Here is a 23,289-nt window from a genome sequence, read left to right on the forward strand (position 1 = left end):
TAAGTTCTGATATATTTTTCTAACTCCTGATTTACTCGTTCTGTTTGGCCATTGGTTTGTGGATGATAACCTGAAGAAAGCTTTATCTCAATCCCCAACTCCTTACAGAAAGCTCGCCAAAACTTAGAAATTAATTGAGACCCTCAATCTGATATAATTTGTGTTGGTAAACCATGGATTCGCACCACTTCTTGCAAAAAGCTCTTTGCCAGATTCCTTACAGAGGCCTCTCCTTTCATGGGAATGAAATGCCCAGCTTTGGTCAGTAAATCCATAACTACTAATACTGTAGTGTAACCTTGATCTTTAGGAAGATCGCCAATATAATCCATAGAGATTGTAAACCATGGACTAGGGGGTACTGGTAACGGGTTAAGTAATCCAGATGGTTTTCCTCCTCCTGATTTCACTCGAGCACAGACTTCACAAGTTTTCACATAGTCTTCAATATCTTTTTTCATCTCTTTCCACCAGAATTTTCTTTCCACCAATTCAATTGTCTTACGAATACCAGGATGACCCACCAACTCTGATTCATGACATTCTTGCATAATTTCCTTTTGCAGTTCTTTACTTGGAAGGTACATTTTAGAATGGACACATGGAAATCCATCAATTAAATGTCTTTGAGAATCTTCTGCAAGCCAAGATTGAATCGCCTTTTCCGGTAATTCCCTTCAAATCTTTTCAAGAAGCAGATTCTCTTCTTTCGTAGTACTTAGAATAAATCCATCTACTGCAATCACTGGTTCAGGTATTAGCTGATTTTCTACCTCCTCTGAAGAATTTTGTCGAGATAAAGCGTCCGCTTTACCGTTTAACCGCCCTGGCTTGAATGTTATCACAAAATCATATTCTGAAAAGAAAAGTGACCATCTAAGTTGTCTTGGTGATAATGTTCGAGCAGATTTAAAAAACAGAAGATTCCTATGATCAGTTAAAACTGTTATTGTGAATCTTGCTCCTAATAGATAATGTCTCCATTCTTGAAATGCCTTCTTGATTGCAAGGAGTTCTCTATCAGTAATCGTGTAGTTTATCTCGACAGGAAGCAACTTCTTGGATAGATAGGCCACAGGATGCAGTTGCCCAGTTTCAGGATGCCTTTGAGAAAGTACTGCTCCAATTGCTGTATTGGAAGCATCTGCTTAAACAAAAAATGGTTGGGAAGGATCGGATGTAATAAAATTGGTCCAGATGTAAAACAGTTCTTCAATTTTTTAAAGGCCTGATCCTCAAATTTCATTCCTTTCTTCAATAATTTGGTGATGGGAGAAACAGTTTGAGAGAAATCTTTTATGAATCTCCTGTAAAAATTTGCAAAACCCAGAAAGCTTTCAATATCTTTTACACAAGTTGGAATGGGCCACTGTTCTACTGCTTTAATTTTCTTCATGTCCCTTTCCATACCTTTGGGTGAAATAATGAAACCCAAAAATTCCACTTCTTTGGTATGGAATTGGCTCTTTTCTAACTTAGCAAATAATTTATTTTCCCTTAGTCGCTGTAGAACTTTCTTAACATGTTCTTCATGTTGCAGTAGATCCTTAGAAAAAATGAGTGTCATCAATGTATACTACTACAAAAATGTCAATAAAATCTCTCAACACTTCATTTATAAAAAAATTGAAAAGCCGCCGGGGCGTTGCACAGTCCGAATGACATTACTTGATATTCAAAAAGACCAAATTTTGTTCTAAATGCTGTTTTCTATTCATTACCTTGACGTACCCGCACCAAATGGTATGCACCACGTAGATCTAATTTGGTAAACACTGAAGCTCCTTGAATCTGGTCCAACATCACAGAGATTAAGGGCAGAGCATATATATTTTTAAGTGTAATTTTATTCAATGCTCTATAATCGATACATGTCCGTAAAGTACCTTCCTTTTTTTGGGACAAAAAATAGTGGAGAAGCTGCTGGCGACTGAGAGTGCCTGATGCACCCCTTAGCCAGATTTTCTTAAATGTAATCTTTTAAATGTTGATTCTCTTTCTCAGTCAGGGCCTAGATGCGACTGCAAGGAATGTGGGCTTCTGGTTCTAAATCAATTTTACAATCGTATTCTCGATGAGGTAATTCGTTAGCTTCCTTTTCACTAAACACATCATTAAAATCTTTACTTTGGTAATTCTCCAATTACTGCCCCAATAGAATGTACTATGGTTCCCATTTCCACCAAACCTTCCACTACTTCTGAACAACTACCGGAAACATCCTCCTGAATTTTTTCCTTACAGCAATTTGTAACACAAAACGAAGAATCCAATTTCACCACTCTTCTTCCCCAATCAATCTGAGGGTTATGATACGTCAACCAGGGCATTCCCAAAATTATTTTCAACTGTGGAGTATCTATTAACTCAAACACAATTTCCTCCCAGTGTCCTCCAATTTCCATCCCCAATGGAATTGTTTCATGTGTGATTAAACCTGAAGTCAGTTGAGACCCATCCACCACTCTCACATTCTCTGGTATATTTTTAACAATGTAAGGCACATTCATATCTTTAACCACATTCCAATCCATGAAGTTACCAGTGGCTCCAGAATCAATTACTACGGGACCACTTCCTTTTAATTCCTCTTTTATATACAAGGATACATTCAATGTAATATGTGGTTTTTGGACACCAAGGGCAATTTCCAACAAAATGTCCTGATCTACCACAATATAAACATAAATTATTCTTCCTTCGCCTATCCTTCTCATCCTTAGTTAATGGACCTCTCACTTTATTTACTCTCTCTGCATTCCCAGTTCTCAATTCTTTATTTACAAATTCTAATCTTCCCTTATCAACTCTAGGGAAAACTCTGGGTCGCTCAACTCCTCCTCTTCTATGCTCAGCCTTGCGCTCCCCTAATATATAATCAATTTGTATGACTAGATTAATTAAATCTTCACATGAAGTGGGTCTATTAACAATTGTAGATAAAGCATCTTTTAACTCCTCTCTCAAGCCTCTATAAAACAAAGATGATTGCTTCTCTTCTGGCCAATTTCTCTCTAATGCTAAAGATCTAAACTGTGTGATATAAAACACTAAATCTTTGGTTCCCTGTTTTTAACTTTAATAATTCTCCATCAACTTTTATTTTGACAAGACCCCACTAGGACTGCGTTATTATTATTTGATGGTCATAGGCTTGCTCCCATCTGTAGATGTTGAAGTTCAATAAACACCCTTGAACTGTGGTCACTTCTGTCTGTCTTACTGTTGATACCATGCCTTCCTTACATATTATGTGGACGAGGCAGCAGGGTCCTAAAGAACTATTTCATACTCCAACAGAAATCCGACTTTAACACTAGTTACACTGGAAAAAACACACAAAGGACAGCATGTCAGTAACTATGTTACCCTTAGATGTTTTCTTAAACACACTCTAGGTGGGTGCACATTAGGCGGTCGAGAAATGCCTACCTCACACAAATCCCAAGGCTTCAAATGTATATTTTCTCATGTATGCGGGGAGCCAAGTACAGTCACGCAAAGGCTGAAATGAAAGAATGCTACACCCTGTAACCATTTTACAGACTAGGGTGCTTATGTCTCACAAAAGGCTGTTGTTCAGCCCGCTGACCCAGTACATGGAGCTTTGTAACTATTTTTAGTGTTGATAGAATGTGGTAGAGGCATGAAACTAAATGAAACAGTGACAAATGAAATTTTATCTACAGGCTTACTTAAATTCTAGTACAATTTACAAATATTGAAACATTTCTACCGGCATTAAAACAAGTGTGTTGACGTTTTAACTTACACCACTCAATTTCTTTGATCACACCTTTACCATGTCTGCTTATGAGAAAGATTAATTGTTCTTTTCTCTAAAGCATTTCTTGATTCATCGTTTTTTCACTGGTCTTATTAAGTTAAATAGGACAATCTAAATAAAACAATCAAATGGATGTTGCTCTTCAACAAAGTGTTTAACAAACTGTGCGTTGCATACTTATTTTTTATGCAACGTGTATGCTCCGTTATCTGTGTTCTCGCCTTTCTTTCCGTCTTACAGATGTATAGTTTTTACACAGACACCAGATCGCGTATGTCAGAATTGCAATTTGAAAACACCTTCTGTTTCCATACATAACTTAAGCCATTATCAATTTCTTGGTTTCTGCTGGTTTATTGGCAACAACTATAATTACCACATGGAGCATGTCCAACAATAGTGGTCAAACCCTACAATTCGGGTAAAGATTTAATTTCACCATTTCTAGGATTCACATCACTCCTTGTGAGGTCTTTCAAGTTCTGGCTGCGTTTGAAAGCAAAACATGGTTGCTCCAATGGGCATGCACTGTGCTGTAAATTGTTTTTCCCAATTAGATAGATTAATGAAAGTACGAACACGTAGCATTTTGTTAGGCTCTTTTTCTCTAGAAACATGTTCCAATAGAGCTTCTCTATTATTATTTTTAGCCCCAATGCACGATTTTTTAATAAGAGGTTCTGCATAACCACTCTCCATCAGTTTTGTACTGAGCTGTTGTGATTCTAACCTAAAGGACTGTTTGGTAATGCTATTTATTTTTAATCTAAAAAATTGACCAAAGGGGAGATTTTCCCAAAATGTGTTTGGGATGAAAACTGCCGTTGAATAAGTAGTGAGTTGTTATCAGTGGCTTTATGAAATGGATTCCCACATAATGTTTTCTCTTTCTCATCAACAGACACAGTAATATAAAAAAATGTAAATCTCTATTGTTAATGTTTGACGTAAATTGTAGATGTTTGTAATGGCTATTCAATCACTCTGTGAAATTGAGGTATTCCTCACGATTCCCCTAACAAATAACTAAGGCATCGTCTATATCCAGTTTCCACATTCATATATGATGGAAAACCGATTGGAATTGGAGTAGATGTTGGTCTTTTCTAATTGCTCACAATAAAGGTTAGCAACACTGCGATCTACGCTTCCATAGCTGTCCCATGAATTTGATGATAAAATGTATTTAGAAACCAGAAATTGTTTTCTGTTAACGCCATTTCAACACACCAAAGAATAAAAGAATTTGGTGTGGTGTGCCTTTCTCTTCATGTTTGAGTTACAGAAGAGCTTTTAACATACTTAAGGTGCAAGCTTGTGGATTCATAATATACAATTAGGCGATATCAAGACAAATCAATAGTTTCCCTGATATGGATCAAACTCCAAACCTTCTTTTAACCTACTTGCCACTGTTGTATGCAAGATAAGCAGTCTCGTAGCTGTTGGAGAATTTTGATTAGAGCACCAAAATGGAGTCCACACCTGACACTATTGGACGACCCTGGGGATTGGCTAGTGATTTGTGAATCTTTGGTAAAATGTAGAATATAGGGACCCTTTTTCTTTCTTTCACCAAGAATGTAGCTCCTCGTTTACAGATCCAACCCCTGTCTAAGGCTTTCGCCACTTTCAGTGATCAAGGTATTTAGTTTCTCTGTCAGATCAACCTCAGGTTTTTCGCAACACATCATCATTCTGCTTTCTCTGGCATTCACCAATACAGTCCACCCTATTTAGGATCACAATTGCATTCTCTAGCAGCTTTCTGTAGGATAATATTCTTGTTAGATGCTAATCAGGAAATAGTTTCTTTTTCTGCTTTACTGATGTTCTGAAAGGGGGTCCGCCTTTCTTCTTCTTCTAAACGCTCAACTTCCGCTCAACGTCAGTTAGAACGTATTTCTTAAACTAGAACTTCAGGGCTATGTGTTTAAGTAGGAGGGGTGAATGTGGAGGGATTCCATAATCCTGAGTTGTTATTGATGACCATCTCCTCTTTGTCATGAAACAATTGTTTGAAGTGTAGTTTTTACATAATTGTTGGAATCCACCCTCAACTGCAATGTATTCTGTGTAACTCACTTACACTCACTTATAGTGATTACATAATTGTTCCCTACCAAACTCTCCTGCTGCATGTCGCCCTGGGTTCGTTCTGCCAAACAATGTTCCTCTCTTGTCCTTTTTCTAAAAAAAACATTCCTTTTGTGACCTCCTCTTCTTCTTTGACTGCCAAACCTCCATGGGTTTGGATCACCCCCTTGGTTGCAATCTCTTCTGGTGGTTTTGCTATTGTCTCCTTCATGAATAGTGTCCTCACTGGAGTTGATTGATGTGTGATGAATCGGATGATGCCATCACTCCCTTCCCTGAGTTAACCTCTCCCCATGTGGCCAGGGGATGGCAGCGACTACCTGATCCTGACCCCGGGGAGACTATATGAGGAAGGGCCACCCGGGGGCAGGCGACCCTCTGGGAGATATGACATCATTGGGGAAAGTCACATGCCCCTCCATTCCCTTCTAGAGAGGTTTCCTCTGTTCCCCAGCGTATTGCCATGCTCCTCCCCAACTCCCTAGTAGATATACTTTACTGTCCTCCCAAGACACCATTAGGGACCATATACTGAGACAAAGAGGTCAGGAGCATTGAGGATCATTCCTAATGGAACTTGATATCCTCTTCTCGAAAACCATTCAAGAGGAGGATCCACAGACACTGAAACGAGAAAGAATAACAAAGTAATGATTACTAGGACCGGGCATCCAACACAACAGTCTTGTTGTTTGAAAAAACATCCGAACCAGGAACTTTAAAAGCAAGTCAGCCACAGCTGATAGTGGAAAGGAGAGGAGAGAGCCGGTGAAGTGGGTCTGCCAGATGACCCGTAGTGAAGCCGAGCGAAATGCTGATGGAAGGTGCGCTGCGGCAGACGGCGGGGTGGGGGGGTTGGGCAACCCCAACATCAGGAAGGCAAGAAACAGGTCCCACGGTTCACCCCGAGCAAGGAGAGAATGGCGGGAACCACGCACCGGAGGAGGCACGGTAGCAGGACTACGCTAAATGGGCGCACACTGAGCCAAATCAGTAAAGTTGATGGAGACGAAGCAATGCCAAAGGCAACGGTAAGCCCAGGGAAAGTAAAAGGGTTAGCGGATTGCTGGCGTATGGAAGTCATTACCTAGAAACACTAGAGAGAGAAAGTAACAAAAGTGAGGGGAAGAAAGACTACTGAAGAGCCCAAATTACATAAGGGGTATGCCGGATGGTCTAGCAGGCCATGTCGCTTCAAAGAAAAGCAGCAAAGAAGCAATTTGGAAGCCATTAAATGAATAAAAGCATTTTGTTGACAAAGTTGTGAGTTTGTCATTTAAATCCTAACTGAAGAAGTCAAGTTAATGTTTTGTGGAACAAAGTCCTGCCAGAAGAGTATACCCGGTGAAGATAAGTGTGGATGCAAATTGTGATGTGTCTCAAGGAAAGTTCATGCTCTTGAGAATTATGAACTGTAAGAGAAGGATCTCAAGAAAGACAATTGGCCTCATTACAGGTGCGGCGGTAACTGTGCCGGTGATACCGGCGGGTTGTGCTGGACCCGTAAATATTTACCTGCGCCCGACTTCCTGGTGCCACTGTGGGATTACAACCATGGCAGCCCGGGATGTCAGGCGCCGGCAAATTGTAATTCCCCATAGGACTCTATGGGAGTGGGGAGCACGGAAGCACCGGCACAATTGCTAATGGTGCCGGTACTTCCGTGATGGCTTTGCCTGCCGTGACCACTGTGCCCAGCAAGGTCAGACCTGTCGGGCACAGTGGTTCCGGCAGGCAAACCTGTAGTTTGCCGGTCCAAAAACAACAGACTGGCAAACTTAGAATGAGACCCAGTATCTTTGTAATTGTGAACAGTGAATAAAGTACATGAAGGAAAGCAAAAGTCCTTAAGAAGAAGGATACCTCAAGGATTGGAGGTGAAGAGAAAGCTTGGGGAAAGGACTGATTTCCCTGAAGGAAGTCAATATTCTATCTGTGTGAAAACCTTTGTTGGATTGGAACTTTTATGTTGAAACTTTGGTTATTTGAACACTTTAAGAAAACAAGAGACCGTACCCTTTTCACCTTGGTGTTACTTGGAGTAGGATTACGGACACAGGACTGATTCTTTGTTTGGACATTTTGACACTGACCGACCCATTAGTTTTTTGGTTGAGGTAGAGAAATTCCTCCTTGATTACGGATAGTGAGGCATTTTCCAGCCTCCATTTTTTTAAATAAAGGTTTGTAGCCACAAACAGGTCTCCTCTGTGTCCGTGTCTCATTCCTGGTCCCTCACAGACGTTTCACAGAAACAGAATCTTACTGATAGTTTTCTCATATCAGATTCCCCCATCTGACCGCCTCTTCCATTTCCATGTTCATACCCTTAGCTGGTATATGTTATTGCATCCTTATGAAAAAAAGTTTCCATATCCTTTATCACCCTTTGAACTCTTTCAAGCGTTTGAAATTCTTTGCATTCCACAATTTCTTCTTTAATTTCTTCCAGTCTTTTTTTAAAAGACGACAGAGAGCAACTTTGTGATTTCCTCCTGTATATTCCCTAGCTTCATTACTAGTTTTTCTGACACTTCTTTTGCGGTTTCAATTATCAAAAAAAACCCAGTCGCATCCGCATTTGTTAGAAATGCAGCGCCATTGATCACAATGTTTTTATTATCAAGGAAAAGCCTTGGCTTATTTCTAAGAGCCAAACCTTGCGGTATGTGCAATTATGCAAATATTCAAGCACAATGGAGCCATATCGCTCTGTCTGGAACAACCTTTTTTTTTTTTAGCTGCTACAATCCATCCCAATTGCTTGAATGGACCATACATGGCAGCAATGTCCTATACTCACTTTTGCAGGATATTCCAATGTTGGACTTGCTGCTGAAGGGCCAGTAACATTGGCAGGGGATGTTTGAAACTTGTATTTAAACTCGACTTAGTTTGCAATGCATGTCAAATTAAAGTTTCACTGTGCCCAACTAAAGTAGTATTGTGGCAACATGCACCATTTTACAGAAAGCACATTTAAATTTGTTGTCATCCGTTGCCATGGGTCTAATGCATTTCTCTTCTGTCGAGTGGGTAAACTAAGTTACTCGACATGCAGGTCTAGTGGAATTTTAAAGAATTTGCAAGGTCTGACTTATCTCACTTATGTCTTACTCCAGTAGTCCAGTGTGTGGTCCACACAACTGCTGCATTGTTGTTCATTTGTATGGTAAAAGTAACTTGTGGTGGCGTTAACAATATTAGTACAACATTGCAATTGAAATGGATTTTTTGCTAATCAAGAACATTTTATTTGGCAAACTGCTAATCAATTTTGGAAAACGAATTCATGCCTTGATGTATCGCATAAAGCTGGGACTTGCATACAAGTTGTGTTCTATTTAATTTGTGTGTTGAGGAAGATACATGCCCGTAGGAGTTTGGATGTTTCTTGAACAGACCTGGGGAAGCAAGAACATTTCCCCAAACCTGAACTGCAATGCCAAGAGGAGGGCGATATCCTCTGGGGCTATAAAGAACTTTTGTTGTACTGTTGTGTTGGTAAAGAGAGACCTGAGGCAGCCATTCCCATGAATATTATCTATTAAGAACTTTTGTATTGGAATTACATCTTTCTTTGAACATTTGTGCACCTTTCAAGGCCAAGCATTGAGCCGCATTCCGAGTTTGCTGGTAAAACGGCAAGAATACTGACATGCTGTTATTAGCATCTCCAGCGGGTCATGTGTCAGATTTACCAACGTAGTATGAGCTGTGGGCGAGGGCACATTCCACCTACAGAAACGGCAATACCGGCAACAATGGCAAAGCGTTAGATACACAGGCAGATAAGTGCTGCTAATACAGTTACTGGCATCAAGACTGCCGGTAAAATCGGCAAATCGTGACAGCACCTGTTTCCGATGCCGGAAACAGCATCACTGCTGGAACAGGAAGGACCGCAATGGCCATTGTAAAAAACGCAAACCATCAGAATCTCCCTGTTCCTGCAGAAATCCAGGTCCAGAAGCAAAGAAGAAACATGGCACAGGAGAAAAGGACCCAGGCCACAGATCCCTAGCTCAGAAAGCCCAAGTTTTCAGATGCAGAGCTCACTGCATTGGTAGTCACGGTAGTCCTGCATGTATAAGACATTTTTGGGAGTAGGCAGAGAAAGACCAGCATCCAGCGTAAGACAGCCATATGGGCTGAAGTTGCGTCAGGTGTGACGGCTGTTAGAACTGTCCCCCGCACCAACAGGGACTGCAGAAAGAGGTGGGATGACCTCAAGGCCAAGGTCCATGGCCTCATCGCCAAGCACAGGAGGGAGTGTACAACCACCGGAGGAGGCACAGTGGACCCCCTTCGCCTCATGCCCTGGGAGGAGAGAGCCAGCAGTATCCTGTATATGGATGGAATAGGAAGCGCTGAAGCCGGAGTAAGGACCCAATGTGATGGCAGTAAGTACAACTGCATGTAGATGTGCATGTCCACACCCCACCACCCAATTTCATGCATCCACCAGCATAGTTTCAAAAAATGAGCATGGCAAACGGTTAGAAACATGTCAGGAACACAACAAATGGGCATTGAGCGCACACACAGACACGTGTCAATGGATGTGGTTGAACGTAACCATGCACATGCATGCATAGTGTACACACTCAGAAGGCACCACCAGCACCCCATAAGCATTGGCACTCATCTGAGCAATAGCACCCACGTATTAACTTTGGCACACACACATTGTGGCATGAGTGAAATGCAAGCCCACAGACATCTCTGCAAACTAACAACATGTCTTTACATTTCCAACAGGTACACTGTCCTCGGACAACGAAGAGGCTGGACCCTCGAACGCAGCCACTGCAACTGCCCCCACGCCTGCACAGGCCAAACCGGGCCCAGCACTGACACCAGCACTGACACCTGCAGCAGCACTGCCACCAGCACCAACACCGGCGGCAGCACCGACACCTGCAGCAGCACTGCCACCACCTCCACCTACCACCATTGTGGAGATCTTAACGTTCCCCGAGGAGGACACCATCCATGCCAGCATACCAGCATCCCTGCATCCCCATCACATGGACTACGGCCCATGGCACCGTTCAGCAGGACCCATGTGCCTTCTAACAAAGGGCAAGAGGAGGACAATGAGTATGAGGGTGACAGAGCACCTAACTTCAGCCAAGCTCCGCCCCCAAGTCCGCACAGTCCGCCCCCATTGGCTGAGTACTCCTTGCGGGCAAAACGGGTAAGGCTGGACAACAGAGAGGCAGCAGGCGAACATCCACACATTTGCGTGCCAACAGCTCAATGAAATGCTGGCGATGAGGGACTGCCTGCAGGGATGCACCCGGCGTATATTGCGTGCTCCCTGGGCTATGCCAATGCCGCCATGGTGACACTTGGCCAAAGGGTGCATCAACACACCAATTCTACCTCATCAGCAGAGTCATTTAACCAAGCAATTCAGTTGAATCTGCAATATATCGTTGTCCAGGGGTCTGAGTCCACCTCTGCAATACCCACTGAGGGCTTACTCAAAAGCACCTCAAGACGCTGTTCATTGTGCCACCTCACCACCTCACTCCAAGTAGCCCCAGAAATTACTCATGAACATTGATTGGGTGTAGTTGAGTTAGGTTGTTTGGGGGGAGTGTGCTGAGGGTGGTTGCTTGGGGAAGGTGTGCTGAGGGTGGTTGTTTGCGGAGGGTGTGCTGAGGGTGGGGATGTTTGCTTTATGTAGCACGTAGTTGGATAAAAGATTTCACTTGCAGCAAAGTGTGGACATGCATCATTGAGTAAATGTGTTTATTGTTCCAAGTCACTCCACAAAGGTTCAAGGGTAGTGATATTGTGTGTCAACATCAACATTTGTTGTCGATGAGTTCCTGAAGAGCCAGTCGCCCAAGCCAGGCCTCTGCATACACATTGTGGACATGTGTGTCACCTGCGAACAACACTCATTCTCCTCAGGGGTGGCATGTCCACATCCGGGGGCAAGGGTATGTTGCGCTGGATGCAAATGTTTAACCTGGCACATGCCAGCACCATCTTTCCCACCTTGTCCGGCCTGTACATGAGCGCACCCCCAGCCGGTAAAGACATCGGAAGCGGGCCTTCCACAGGCCAAAGGTACGCTCAATTGTCACCCTGGTCCTGATGTGGGCCCAGATGTATGCCACCTCCTGTGGCGTCTGGGGATTCCTCAGAGGAGGAGTCAGCCAGAGAAGCTGCAGGTATCTGGAGTGACCTGCAAGGGGGAGAGGCATAGGTGTCTATCAAGGTGAACTGTGAATGTGTTCATTGTTACTGCAGTTTCTCAATAGTCAGCATGTGCATGTACGTCACATGTGATCTAAATACACTTAATCACATTACGGCCTTTGCATGAGGAGTCAACTACTCAAGGGTGGGAGGGTTGATCTGGCATGGCACATCTTGCACAAATCCGACAGTCGTAGCTTCCATGGCTGGTGCTTCACAGGTCAGGTCACCATGCCATGTTGTGTGGTTTGAGCCTGTGCATTGCTCCCATGCATGGTTCATGATGGGGGTCCGGTTTACACGTGCGTCTCGTCTGTGTGTATCAGTTGATAAATTCATATACATGATGCTCTGGTCACAAGCCATGCCATGTCAATTGCCAGTGTTATGTCCCTCAGTTGCAGTTCATCATGGTGACATTTCATGTATGACAGTGTTATGCAGGCCTTGACATGATGTACACCCCATGGGATCAATTGTTATTGGTGGGCGATGCCTGCAGTTGTTCCCCAATCCCTGAGCTCACACAAGGGCGTCTGGGGCTGGGCAGGACATTCAAAAACACCCAGTGTGCAATGTTACCAACAGTTCTATTTGTGTGTGTTTATAGGATGTGTGGTTCAACTTTTTATGGCCGGTAACCTTGGTCATCGTGTATATTGCTGCCTTTTCACCTCATTGATGGCTCTTAGTGCCCCCCACCCCCTGACATACTTTGGCGCCCTTAGGTGGGCAAGCCCTCTGTTAGGCAGAATTCCGTGAAGTGCCCTTAGGGACCCCTACACACAATTAAGACTACAGGTGGCAATACAAGTTTTACTTTTGGTACAAGCCTGTACTACTATGTTAAAGTGGTAGCAGTTCAAGAGTATATGAGCAGTAGAAGAGATTACACAAAGGGACCACAGTTAATGTGACTCAAGCAAACACTGACTAAAGGTTTCAGGTAGAAAAATGTAAGTACATTTATTTTAAAACCATTCGTTATCAACACAACACTTTGTTAAATTTAAAACCACACGTTAAATACACTACAACTGACCAATTCACGTTGTACGGTAGGAATCAAGGTAAGTACCCTGTGTTTGAGAGAACCGGTATTATGGAACAATACACGTTACTGTGAATACGATTGCGATCACTTTTTGACCGTTCGGTCTAATAAATAAACACGTATCCGTGGCAAGAAATGCTACCGGGGCAAAAACACACTTAGCACCTGAGATACCCAGAGCGAGTTGGGGGCAAAAATCATAGGCAATATGTTAGTTAGGCAGACAGAATCGAAGAACACTCATAGGCAGAAATACAAGAGTCAAGAGGCCGGAGCCAGTGTCAAGTGGAACCGGGTTCCTGTGTTGAGGATCACAAGTCGGATAGTTTGCGATTCAAAGTTACCAAGAGTACTTTAGATATTGTCAAATGTTCGGAAGCAAAAGTTAAAAGAAGGAGGGAAAAATAAGGGCAAGCCTTATAAGCGAGAAATAGGGATTTCACCCAAAATTCCTCAAGCAGGACACAGTACCTTTTCAAAGAAGAAGCTGGTACCACGGCAGTTGTTCCTGGTAGTTTCCTGTAGACCCACGATTCCTGAATTCGGCACGAAGGACGACGATGAAGGGGGTCTACACCACACAGGGATGAGGCCAGCAGCAGCGACCATGAATAAGAGGTGCACTCCTTAAAAACAGGAGAGGCTCTTCAGGTGGCTATCCGGACCACTACAGCAGTGTGCAGCGATTTCGACCACGAAGGGGACCTCTGGCTGAAGAAGATGAGCTGGTTATCCCCACCAGGCTCAAGGGAAGAAGACTCCAGACTGGATCTTCTCTTAGTCGTTGAAAGGTAGATAGCTCAGGACTGCAGCAGGGCTTCAACGGGACGGGATAGTTGCAGCAGTCGACCTTTCCTCTGCTTCTCTTCGGTTCCTTGTAGTTCCAGTGGCGACTCTCTGACTTCCAGCCCAAGAGACCTGCCTTTTATGCAAAAATCCCCCATTCACACAGCCTGGCTGTCAATCACCCAGGAGGGGGGTTGTCCAGCCCGGACAACCACCTTAGCCAATCATGAACAAGTGCGACTTGGGTTTCCTAGGATACCCTGTGCCGGGGTTGACTACACCCAGTGCTGGTCATTGGGCCGGCTCTCGGCGGATCCGAGATCCGGCACCAGATGTGTAGCCGGATCTCGGGATCCGGCCAGAGTCAACGCCCAAGCCCATGAACCGTGCTGGAAAAAAGAAAAAGAAAAGAAAAAGCGTCCGCGACGGCAGCATTTGCCGTTTACCGCAGCTCTGGCACTGATGTGTAATGCACAATGCTCACTACATGTACAACTGAAAGGAATCGTTGTACATGTAGCGAGCATTGTGCTTTACACACCAGTGTCAGAGCCGCGTAAATGCTGCCCTCGCGGGTGTTTTTTTTTTTCTTTTTCTTTTTTTCGCACAACAAAATGAGCCAGGGCTCATCAAGGGGGTCTGGCCTAACTGCAGGGGTCCTGCGGGCTCGTTAGGCCACGCCCCCCTGACGAGCCCCGGCTCAATGGGCTACTGGCACCCCTGCCAGGCAACCTTTTGTAGTGATCAACACCCTCTCCCCAGTGGGGAGAGGGTGTTGATCTCTGCATTTATATTCTATAGGCTTGCCTGGCAGGGGACAGGGCTTCGCCTATTCAGCCTTAATGGTGGCGCTGCCCCTTGCCAGCTGCGTAGGGGCAGCGTCACCATTAAGGCTGAAGGGGTATGAGGCCTCTGGAAGCTGAGGCTGTTTTCCTGAAGACTAAAACTCCACGAGTTTAAGTCTCCAGGAAAACGGCTTCAGCTTCCAGCGGCCTCGCGTTTTCTCCATAATGGTGGCGCCGGCCCACGGGCATCTCCTGCTTAAAGGGATGGCTCGCAGGTGCGGCGCCACCATTACGGTTGAAAGGCATTTTTTTCTGGAGCCTGTAGCTTTCGCACACGAGCGAGAGCTTCAGGCTTCAGAAAAAAATCCTTTTCGTGTAGTGGCCGGGGCTGGCAGGAGAGATTAGTGGGCCACACAGGGCCCCACCTCAAAGGAAATTTCGGAGCCTGCCGGGGCTGAGCCCGGGCAGGCCCCGTCCCACTTAAAGCCCTGGTCGGAGGTAAAAGGCAATGTTACCGTTGTGGGCACTTATTTTTCTTTCTTTTTTTTAAAGTATTTATTTGATCGGATGGCCACTACCAACCCCGCCCCTCTAGACCACGCCCCCTGTGCCCCCCAACTCCTCCCCCACTTGTGGGATCCCCCAGCACATTTTTTCCATTTCCACCACTGACTACACCCCTCCCTCACATTCAGCCCACCTAGACACCCAGGCTCCTTGAGGAGGGCTTCTTGGCAGAAGCATGCCAAAAGACAGTGAACAAAGAAAGCAAACCTGGTTTGCAGCGCAAAGTAAAACACAAGAAGGAGTTTAACAAAAAGAAATGGCGAATAAACCGCAACGGAGCCAAAAGAAAAAGCATTTGCTCCAGCGTGTTTAAGTTCGAGGCTAACACAATAGCCTACAATATTACAACAATATATAAGATAACCGCGGTAGAAAATAAGGGTAGATACCACTGCCACCAGCCATGTCTAAATGTTAAGAGCGAAACGATGCTCTAGGAGGTACAGATTAAAAAGGGCTAAGGAGTAACCCTTTCCAGCACTCCATGTAAGATGGGGTGTACTCGATGTGTGGTTAATTTGACTAAGTAAAGTTAATGGTAACTTTACCCTTTTCTGGGGGACAGTAGTCAGCCTCAGAAATGGAGTCGGTGGGAAGTCTGAACAACAACCCTGTGTCACTGCACGGAAGGTGCTGTGTGACACACAAAAGAAGGGGGCTACTGAAGTGGTGTACTCCAGGGTACACTATCACCAAAAACAGGTAAAAACACATAGCAAAATACAAGTAAGAGTGGGGGAAAAGCGAACACTCTTACCAAGTGAAAAGAAACAACTCCAGAGATCCAGCAAAGCTGCTGAGGGACTCACTAGGTAAATGTTAAATGTTAAAGGTATTTGTACCGCGCACCGTCACCAACGGAATTGGTCCCCAGGCGCTCAGGCGGATCTGCAAACGATAAAGGTGGGATGGGTTAGTAGGTTGAAGAAGGGAGTAGGATAGTGAGAGAAGTGGTGTGCTGTTGGCAGCTTCAACTCAGTATACACCGGGTGCTGAGCTTTGGTGCAGGTATCGGATTGGAGTCAGTCCACGTGTGCTGTTGTTCCGGTTTATGTGTTGTTGCAGTGTTGTGAAGTGCGTGCGGTTTGTTGTGCGAGAGATGGTTGTGTGAGTTTTTGAGTGAGATAAGTATGCAGAGTTTGAGCTTATTGGTTAGTGGGTTACCTGACCTTTACCAATGCTAGTACTCGCGGTTCTGGGGAGAGTGGCACTTGTTGGCCCTCTCATTCCCATCTATGCGCGGCGCAGGCCAATGATTGGGGCTCCATACTGGTGTGATCATGCCAACATTCACACTTTTATCTGGTCGCGGGGCAGGCTAGTGTTTAGAGATCGGTCCAGGAGTGGGCAAGCTAGCGTTCACAACTCCATCCGAACGCCACGCAGGTTGGTGTTCATGGCTTTGATTGTGGCATAAGCTAGCATTCACGTTTCCTAGGCGCGGGCGTGTTATCCTTCGAACAGTCCTATCCACATGCGACGCAGGCCAACGTCTATCTAGATGCGTCTGCCAGTCTGGCTGTGTTCGTCCGGTGCGTAAGAGCGGGAGAGTGTAGGTCTAGGTTTCGTCTGGGTCTAGTTAGGTGGTCAGTCTCTGTAGCCTTCCTTTGCAGCTGTCTTCCATGATGTCTTATGCTCTGTCGAGTGGTTGGTTCTTTGGCTTGAGCGTTTGTTCAATTTGAGAGTGGCCGAAGTTGGGGTTATTTTCATCATTGTTTTAGTGTATGGGCATTCCGGTGCGTCTCCGTGGTGGTTATGCTTTGAAGAGCCATGATTTGAGGAGTTTCCTGAATGCTAGGTGGTTTGTTGTATTCCGTATATTCTTAGGTAGGTCGTTCCAAGTTTTGGGTGCCTGGTGAGAGAAAGACGATCCTCCGAATTTTTTCCTGTTGTAGGGTTTTGGTTCCAGGCGTATGTCTGTGCTTGATCTTAGTGTTCTTGTCGGTTGATGTAGGCGCAGTTTTGCGCTTAGGAATTCTGCGCCTTGTTTGTGTATTGCTCTGTGCGTGATGCACATGGCTTTGAACTTTATTCGCTGTTTCAGCGGTAGCCAGTGTAGTATTTTTAGCGCGGGTGTGATGTGTTCTCTTCTGGGTAGCTTGAGGAGAAGTCTGGCTGCTGCATTTTGTGTGCGTTGCAGTTTTTTTAGAAGTCGTTCGGGCATGCCCATGTATAAGCTATTGGCATAGTCTACTCTGGACATGATCAGAGCGATGATGGTAAGTGTTTTGTGGGCGAACGAAAGGAACGGTAGGATCCTTTTCGCTGCTCGCAGGAGGAAGAAACATTTCTTGATTACTGAGTTTACTTGTGGCTCCAGGGTGAGGTTGTTATCCATCAGGACCCCCAGGTTTTTTACCGTAGATGAAGGTTCTGGTGTGGTGCCAAGCTCTCTTGGCCATGGGATGTAGTTGATGTCTCCTCCCTTTTTTGAAACAATCATTATCTCTGTTTTACCTGGGTGGATTTTGAGATGGTTGAGGTTCATCCAGTTGAATATGTCTCAAAGGCAATTCTCTAGTGGGGTGCTTTCTTCTCGGGTGTCTTGTATGTTGAAGATTATTTGCGTATCGTCGGCGTAGTTGTAGCATGTGAGGCCGTGTTTTTTGATGAGTTTGATTAATAGGTACATGTAGATGTTGAATAGAAGTGGGGAGAAGGATGATCCTTGTGGTACTCCGCACGTGGAGACTCTGGGTTTGGATTTAGAAGGTTTCATCCATATTGTTTCTGTTCTGTTTGTTAGGAAGGATTTGATCCATAGTAGGGCAGTGTCCGTTATCCCTAGTCCTTCTAATCTCTTTATGAGGATGGCGTGGTTGACGGTGTCGAAGGCTGCAGACAGATCAAGGAGAATCAGGGCGGTGCTGTTGTTTGAGTCTGCGTTTGTTTTTAGGTCGTCCCATATTGAGAGGAGAGCCGATTCTGTTCCTCTCATGGGTCTAAAGCCAACTTGTGCCTGGTCTAGTAGGCAGTGCTCTTCTATGAATTCTTGGGTTATTTGGTAGACGTACGTTTCTAGCAGTTTGGCTGTGTAGGGTATGTTGGAGATGTGTCTGTAGTTAGATGGGTCCTCCACGTTTCCTGTTGTGTCTTTAAGTAGTGGCTTGATGTAAGCCGTTTTGAAAGCCTGTGGTACTTTGCCTGTTGAGATTGAGAGGTTGAGGAGATTCCTGTGGTATTCCATGGGGGTTCCTTGTTTGAGAATTGTTTTGTATATGTCCGGAGGGCAAAGGTCTTCAGGAAAGCCTGATTTGTTGCTTCGGTTTACCAGTTTGACGAAAGCCTCAACTGATATTTCTGGGAAGTTTCGTAGCTTGTTTGTGTGTTCCTCGTCTGTGTCGGTGGGGTTTGAGTTGTGGACGCTCGGATTGTTTCGTATGGTGTGTTGGATGGAGGTTATTTTGTTTTTGTGGTCTCTGAGGTCCTCACAGAGTTTCGTCGATGGGATTGGTGTGTTGTTGCAGGCCGGCAGGTTTTTTATTTCGTTTATAATTTTGAATAGTTCTTTTTGAGCGTTTGGTGCTCTGGTGATTCGGTTGTCGTAATGTTTCCTCTTCGCTTTTTGTATTTCCTTTTTATATGCGCGGATCTGTTGTAGGAATTTCATTTTGTTTGCAGTGGTGTTGTTGGTCCTCCATTCAGCTTCTAGTTTTCGGTTTTTCCTTTTCATGGCGTTGAGTAGTGGGGTGAACCATTTTGCTGATGTTTTCTTGCGTGATGGGGTGAAAGGCTTTTCTTTGGCGATGTCGTCAAGGGTTGTTGTGATCCAGGTATGAAGTAGGGCAACTTTTTTGTCTAGGTCTGCTTCTTCCATTGTTGATGCTTGTGGTTTGCTTAGTTCTAGGCGCTCGGTTAGGTTGGAGTTTTTTATGGTTCTCCAGTTTCTTTCCATCACGATGGGTTGTTTTTCTTGTTGCTTTTTTGTCGGAGCGGCCGTTGTGATTATGAACGGAATAATGAGGTGGTCGCTCCAAAGTATTTGAATTGGGGGTGCCGTGGTGATGAGATCCTTGTTGGCGAAGATTGCGTCAAGTGTGTGCCCTGCTGAGTGGGTTGCTCCTTTGACTAGTTGTTGCAGGTTCATGGTTGCTAGTTGGGCGGTTAATGATTTTTGTGTGGTTGTGGTTTCTTCGTCGAACCAAATGTTGAAATCTCCAAGGATGATCAGATGGTCGTGCTTGATGGCTAGGGTAGTGATTGCTTCCGTGAAGGCGTCTATGAAAGTCGCATCGTAGGTTGGTGGTCTGTATATCAGTATGAATTTCAGGTTGGTTTTGTGGTTTACTGAAAGTCGTAGTATTAGGGATTCGCATTTGTGTTGGGGTGTCGGTGTACCGTAGTTGTTGCGAGGTAAGGTGTGAGGTATAGGGATTTTTCTCTTGTGGATTTTGTTCAGGTTGTGTCTGCTTTAGGCGTGTTTTCTTGCAATGGGGCTGTTTCTTGTGGGTTCTGTCGGTGTTGTGTGTTCGCGTCTCTTGTTGCTCGGTCTTGTTCTCTTTCTCGGCGTCCCTTTCTGTTACGGGCCATTTTCCAGTCTAGATGCAGGCATAGTGTGGTAGTTGGTCCTCTATGCTGTGTTGTGCGGTCGCCGTGACCTCGGTTTCCTTCTCTGTTTACGCTGGGGTGTTCTCTGGCTCAGTGTTGCTTTCTGTCGGTGGGTGGGGGGTGTTTCCTAAGGGTAAACTGTCAGGAGGTGTGGGGGGTTAGGGTGTTAGTGGTCTGTGGGTATGGAATTTAGTTGAGTTAGGTAGTGGCGGGTTTTCAGGATTAGTGGGTACTGAACTAAGCGCGGTTAGATTATTTGAGAGACCCGCGGTTAGATTATTTGAGAGACCTGTATAGTGGGAGAGAGGCCTATCAGTGCAGTCTAGATATCATACAGTGCAATTAGGAGACAGAGCCCTGCTAAATTTGAGAGACCTGTATAGTGGGAGAGAGGCCTATCAGTGCAGTCTAGCTATCATACAGTGCAATTAGGAGACAGAGCCCTGCTAAATTTGGGAGACCTGTATAGTGGGAGAGAGGCCCATCAGTGCAGTCTAGATATCATACAGTGCAATTAGGAGACAGAGCCCTGCTAAATTTGAGAGACCTGTATAGTGGGAGAGAGGCCTATCAGTGCAGTCTAGCTATCATACAGTGCAATTAGGAGACAGAGCCCTGCTAAATTTGGGAGACCTGTATAGTGGGAGAGAGGCCCATCAGTGCAGTCTAGATATCATACAGTGCAATTAGGAGACAGAGCCCTGCTAAATGTGGGAGACCTGTACAGTGGGAGAGAGGCCTATCAGTGCAGTCTAGATATCATACAGTGCAATTAGGAGAGAGAACCCCTGCTAAATTTGGGAGACCTGTATAGTGGGAGAGAGGCCCATCAGTGCAGTCTAGATATCATACAGTGCAATTAGGAGACAGAGCCCTGCTAAATGTGGGAGACCTGTACAGTGGGAGAGAGGCCTATCAGTGCAGTCTAGATATCATACAGTGCAATTAGGAGAGAGAACCCCTGCTAAATTTGAGAGACTTGTATGGTGGGAGAGAGGCCTATCAGTGCAGTCCAAATATCATACAATGCAATTAGGAGACAGAGCCCTGCTATAGTGGGAGAGAGGCCCATCAATACAGTCCAAATATCATGCAATGCAATTAGGAGACAGAACCCCTGCTATAGTGGGAGAGAGGCCCATCAATACAGTCCAAATATCATGCAATGCAATTAGGAGACAGAACCCCTGCTATAGTGGGAGAGAGGCCCATCAATACAGTCCAAATATCATGCAATGCAATTAGGATACAGAACCCCTGCTATAGTGGGAGAGAGGCCTATCAGTGCAGTCCAAATATCATGCAATGCAATTAGGAGACAGAACCCCTGCTATAGTGGGAGAGAGGCCTATCAGTGCAGTCCAAATATCATGCAATGCAATTAGGAGACAGAACCCCTGCTATAGTGGGAGAGAGGCCCATCAATACAGTCCAAATATCATGCAATGCAATTAGGAGACAGAACCCCTGCTATAGTGGGAGAGAGGCCCATCAATACAGTCCAAATATCATGCAATGCAATTAGGAGACAGAACCCCTGCTATAGTGGGAGAGAGGCCTATCAGTGCAGTCCAAATATCATGCAATGCAATTAGGAGACAGAACCCCTGCTATAGTGGGAGAGAGGCCTATCAGTGCAGTCCAAATATCATACAATGCAGGTAAGGTAAGGGAAATTAGCCATGAAATGAGAATTCTCCCTAACACCCCCCCCCCCTTGCAGTCCATGCATAGGGACTGCAAGGGGGGGGGTCAAAAACTGCACTTTTTGCCTGATGTACGCCACAATCTCCTATTTCCCCCGATTAACGCTGAAATGTATCTAGAAAGCATTCTGTACCCTGTACAACGTGTAAATGCATTTCCAAGCTGTACCTACCCTGCAACTAAGCTCCCCACAAGTAACAGCGCCTCGATGCCCAAGGGCTGCTTTGTACGCTATACAAATGTAAGAAATAAATAAATATAGTGGGATGTGCAATGTTGCAGTCTGGTACCTGTGGTCCAGTGAATGTGGCTGGCCTATTGGGGGAGTGGGTCCTGTGTCTATGTGGCCTTGTCAGGGCATGTAGTGTCGGTGTGGGTGACAACCCCCCACATGCCACTCAAACATCAGGGTCAGTGTGATGGGACATGTAATCACCCAATGCCCAGATATGTTGACCTCTGTGCCCCTCCATGTACGCTGGCAGCGTGCGGTTCCTCAGGACCTATGGCATCATGGGTTGATCCAAGGAACCGGTACAACAGTGGGTGATCGTGCGGTCAGCATCACAAGTGACCTGGACATTGAGTGAATGGTACTGCTTCCGTTTTCTGTAGACTTCTTCCGAGGCCTGGGGTGCCACCAACTCAACGTGCATGCAATCCAGGGCTGCCACCATATTGGCCATGCGTGCAATGGCATAGAACCTTGCCTTGGTGGTGTTCACCCTTGCCATGCTGGTGGGGAGTACAATGTGGTGTCCCACATGCCCCCGGAGTGCGTCCAGCACCTGACCATCGGTTTTGAGAATGCTGTGAAATGCCATGCAGCTGGCTCACAGTATGTTGGAGTGTGCCCGTGGCAAGGAAGTGCAGGAACGACACCAGCTTTACCAGCGATGGTATGGCTGTCCTGATGCCGATCCTGCTCCCAGTGTCTTCCTGGATCAAGTTGAGGACAAATGCAATGCTCTCCCTGTCAAGGCAGTACAGAATGAGGATTTGCATGTCAGTGAGGGTCCATGGTGTGGCCCTTACACGGGGTATGGGCGCACGCCTTGCATGGCGTCTCCTCCTCACATTCCTCCTCCTCTCCACTGTCTCTTGCTCCCTCTGCTGATCCTCCAGCCCCTGCAGCTCTATGTTGGCCTGGAGCCGCTGCATGTTGATGCTGACTGCAATCAGTGGCAGCACAGTGGTGATTGGAAGTGTGTCTGTTGAAAGTGAGGCCTTTTTCTACTCCATGTTGAATTGAGTGCACCTGGATGCATTGGGTGCACCCGTGGCCTCATTCCCCCACCTGCAGGCATTTACTGGTATTTACCACCTGCTTTCAGGTGGAGGTTTCGCCGCCTAGCATTTGCCTGTATTACCAGCAAATGTTTGCTGGTAATACCATTGTGCCGGTGTTACTAGCGTGGGTTTAGTGGCCATCTGGTATTACAGGGGCATTGATACAAGTGCTGGTGATTTCGGCAACTGTATTCAGGCACACCTATACTTGGCCGGTCCAGTAAAAGTGCCAGTACACTGTATTACCAGCACCGTATACAGGTCAACTCATAATGAGGCCCATTATCCCTTAACACTTTAGAGTTACTTTAGAATGTGAGTGATAGAAAAGAATTTCGGACACAGGGCGCATTATTTTGGACATCTTGACATAGGAGAGACCCTTAGTTTTGGTTGAGGTAGGGAAAATACCTCCTAGAGAAGGGACAGTGAGGCCTTTTCCAACCCCCCTT

The 23,289-nt window shown here is 45.3% G+C and overlaps 1 protein-coding gene across 1 annotated transcript in view; it reads left to right on the plus strand.

Moving 5' to 3' along the window:
* TMEM260 (transmembrane protein 260) overlaps positions 1 to 23,289 on the plus strand; it is a 374,961-nt gene that overhangs the window by 324,092 nt on the left and 27,580 nt on the right. The gene's annotated exons all lie outside the window — the stretch shown is intronic.

This window comes from Ambystoma mexicanum, chromosome 14 (genome assembly GCF_040938575.1).
Source record: "Ambystoma mexicanum isolate Mex_15411 chromosome 14, UKY_AmexF1_1, whole genome shotgun sequence".
Taxonomy (NCBI): domain Eukaryota; kingdom Metazoa; phylum Chordata; class Amphibia; order Caudata; family Ambystomatidae; genus Ambystoma; species Ambystoma mexicanum.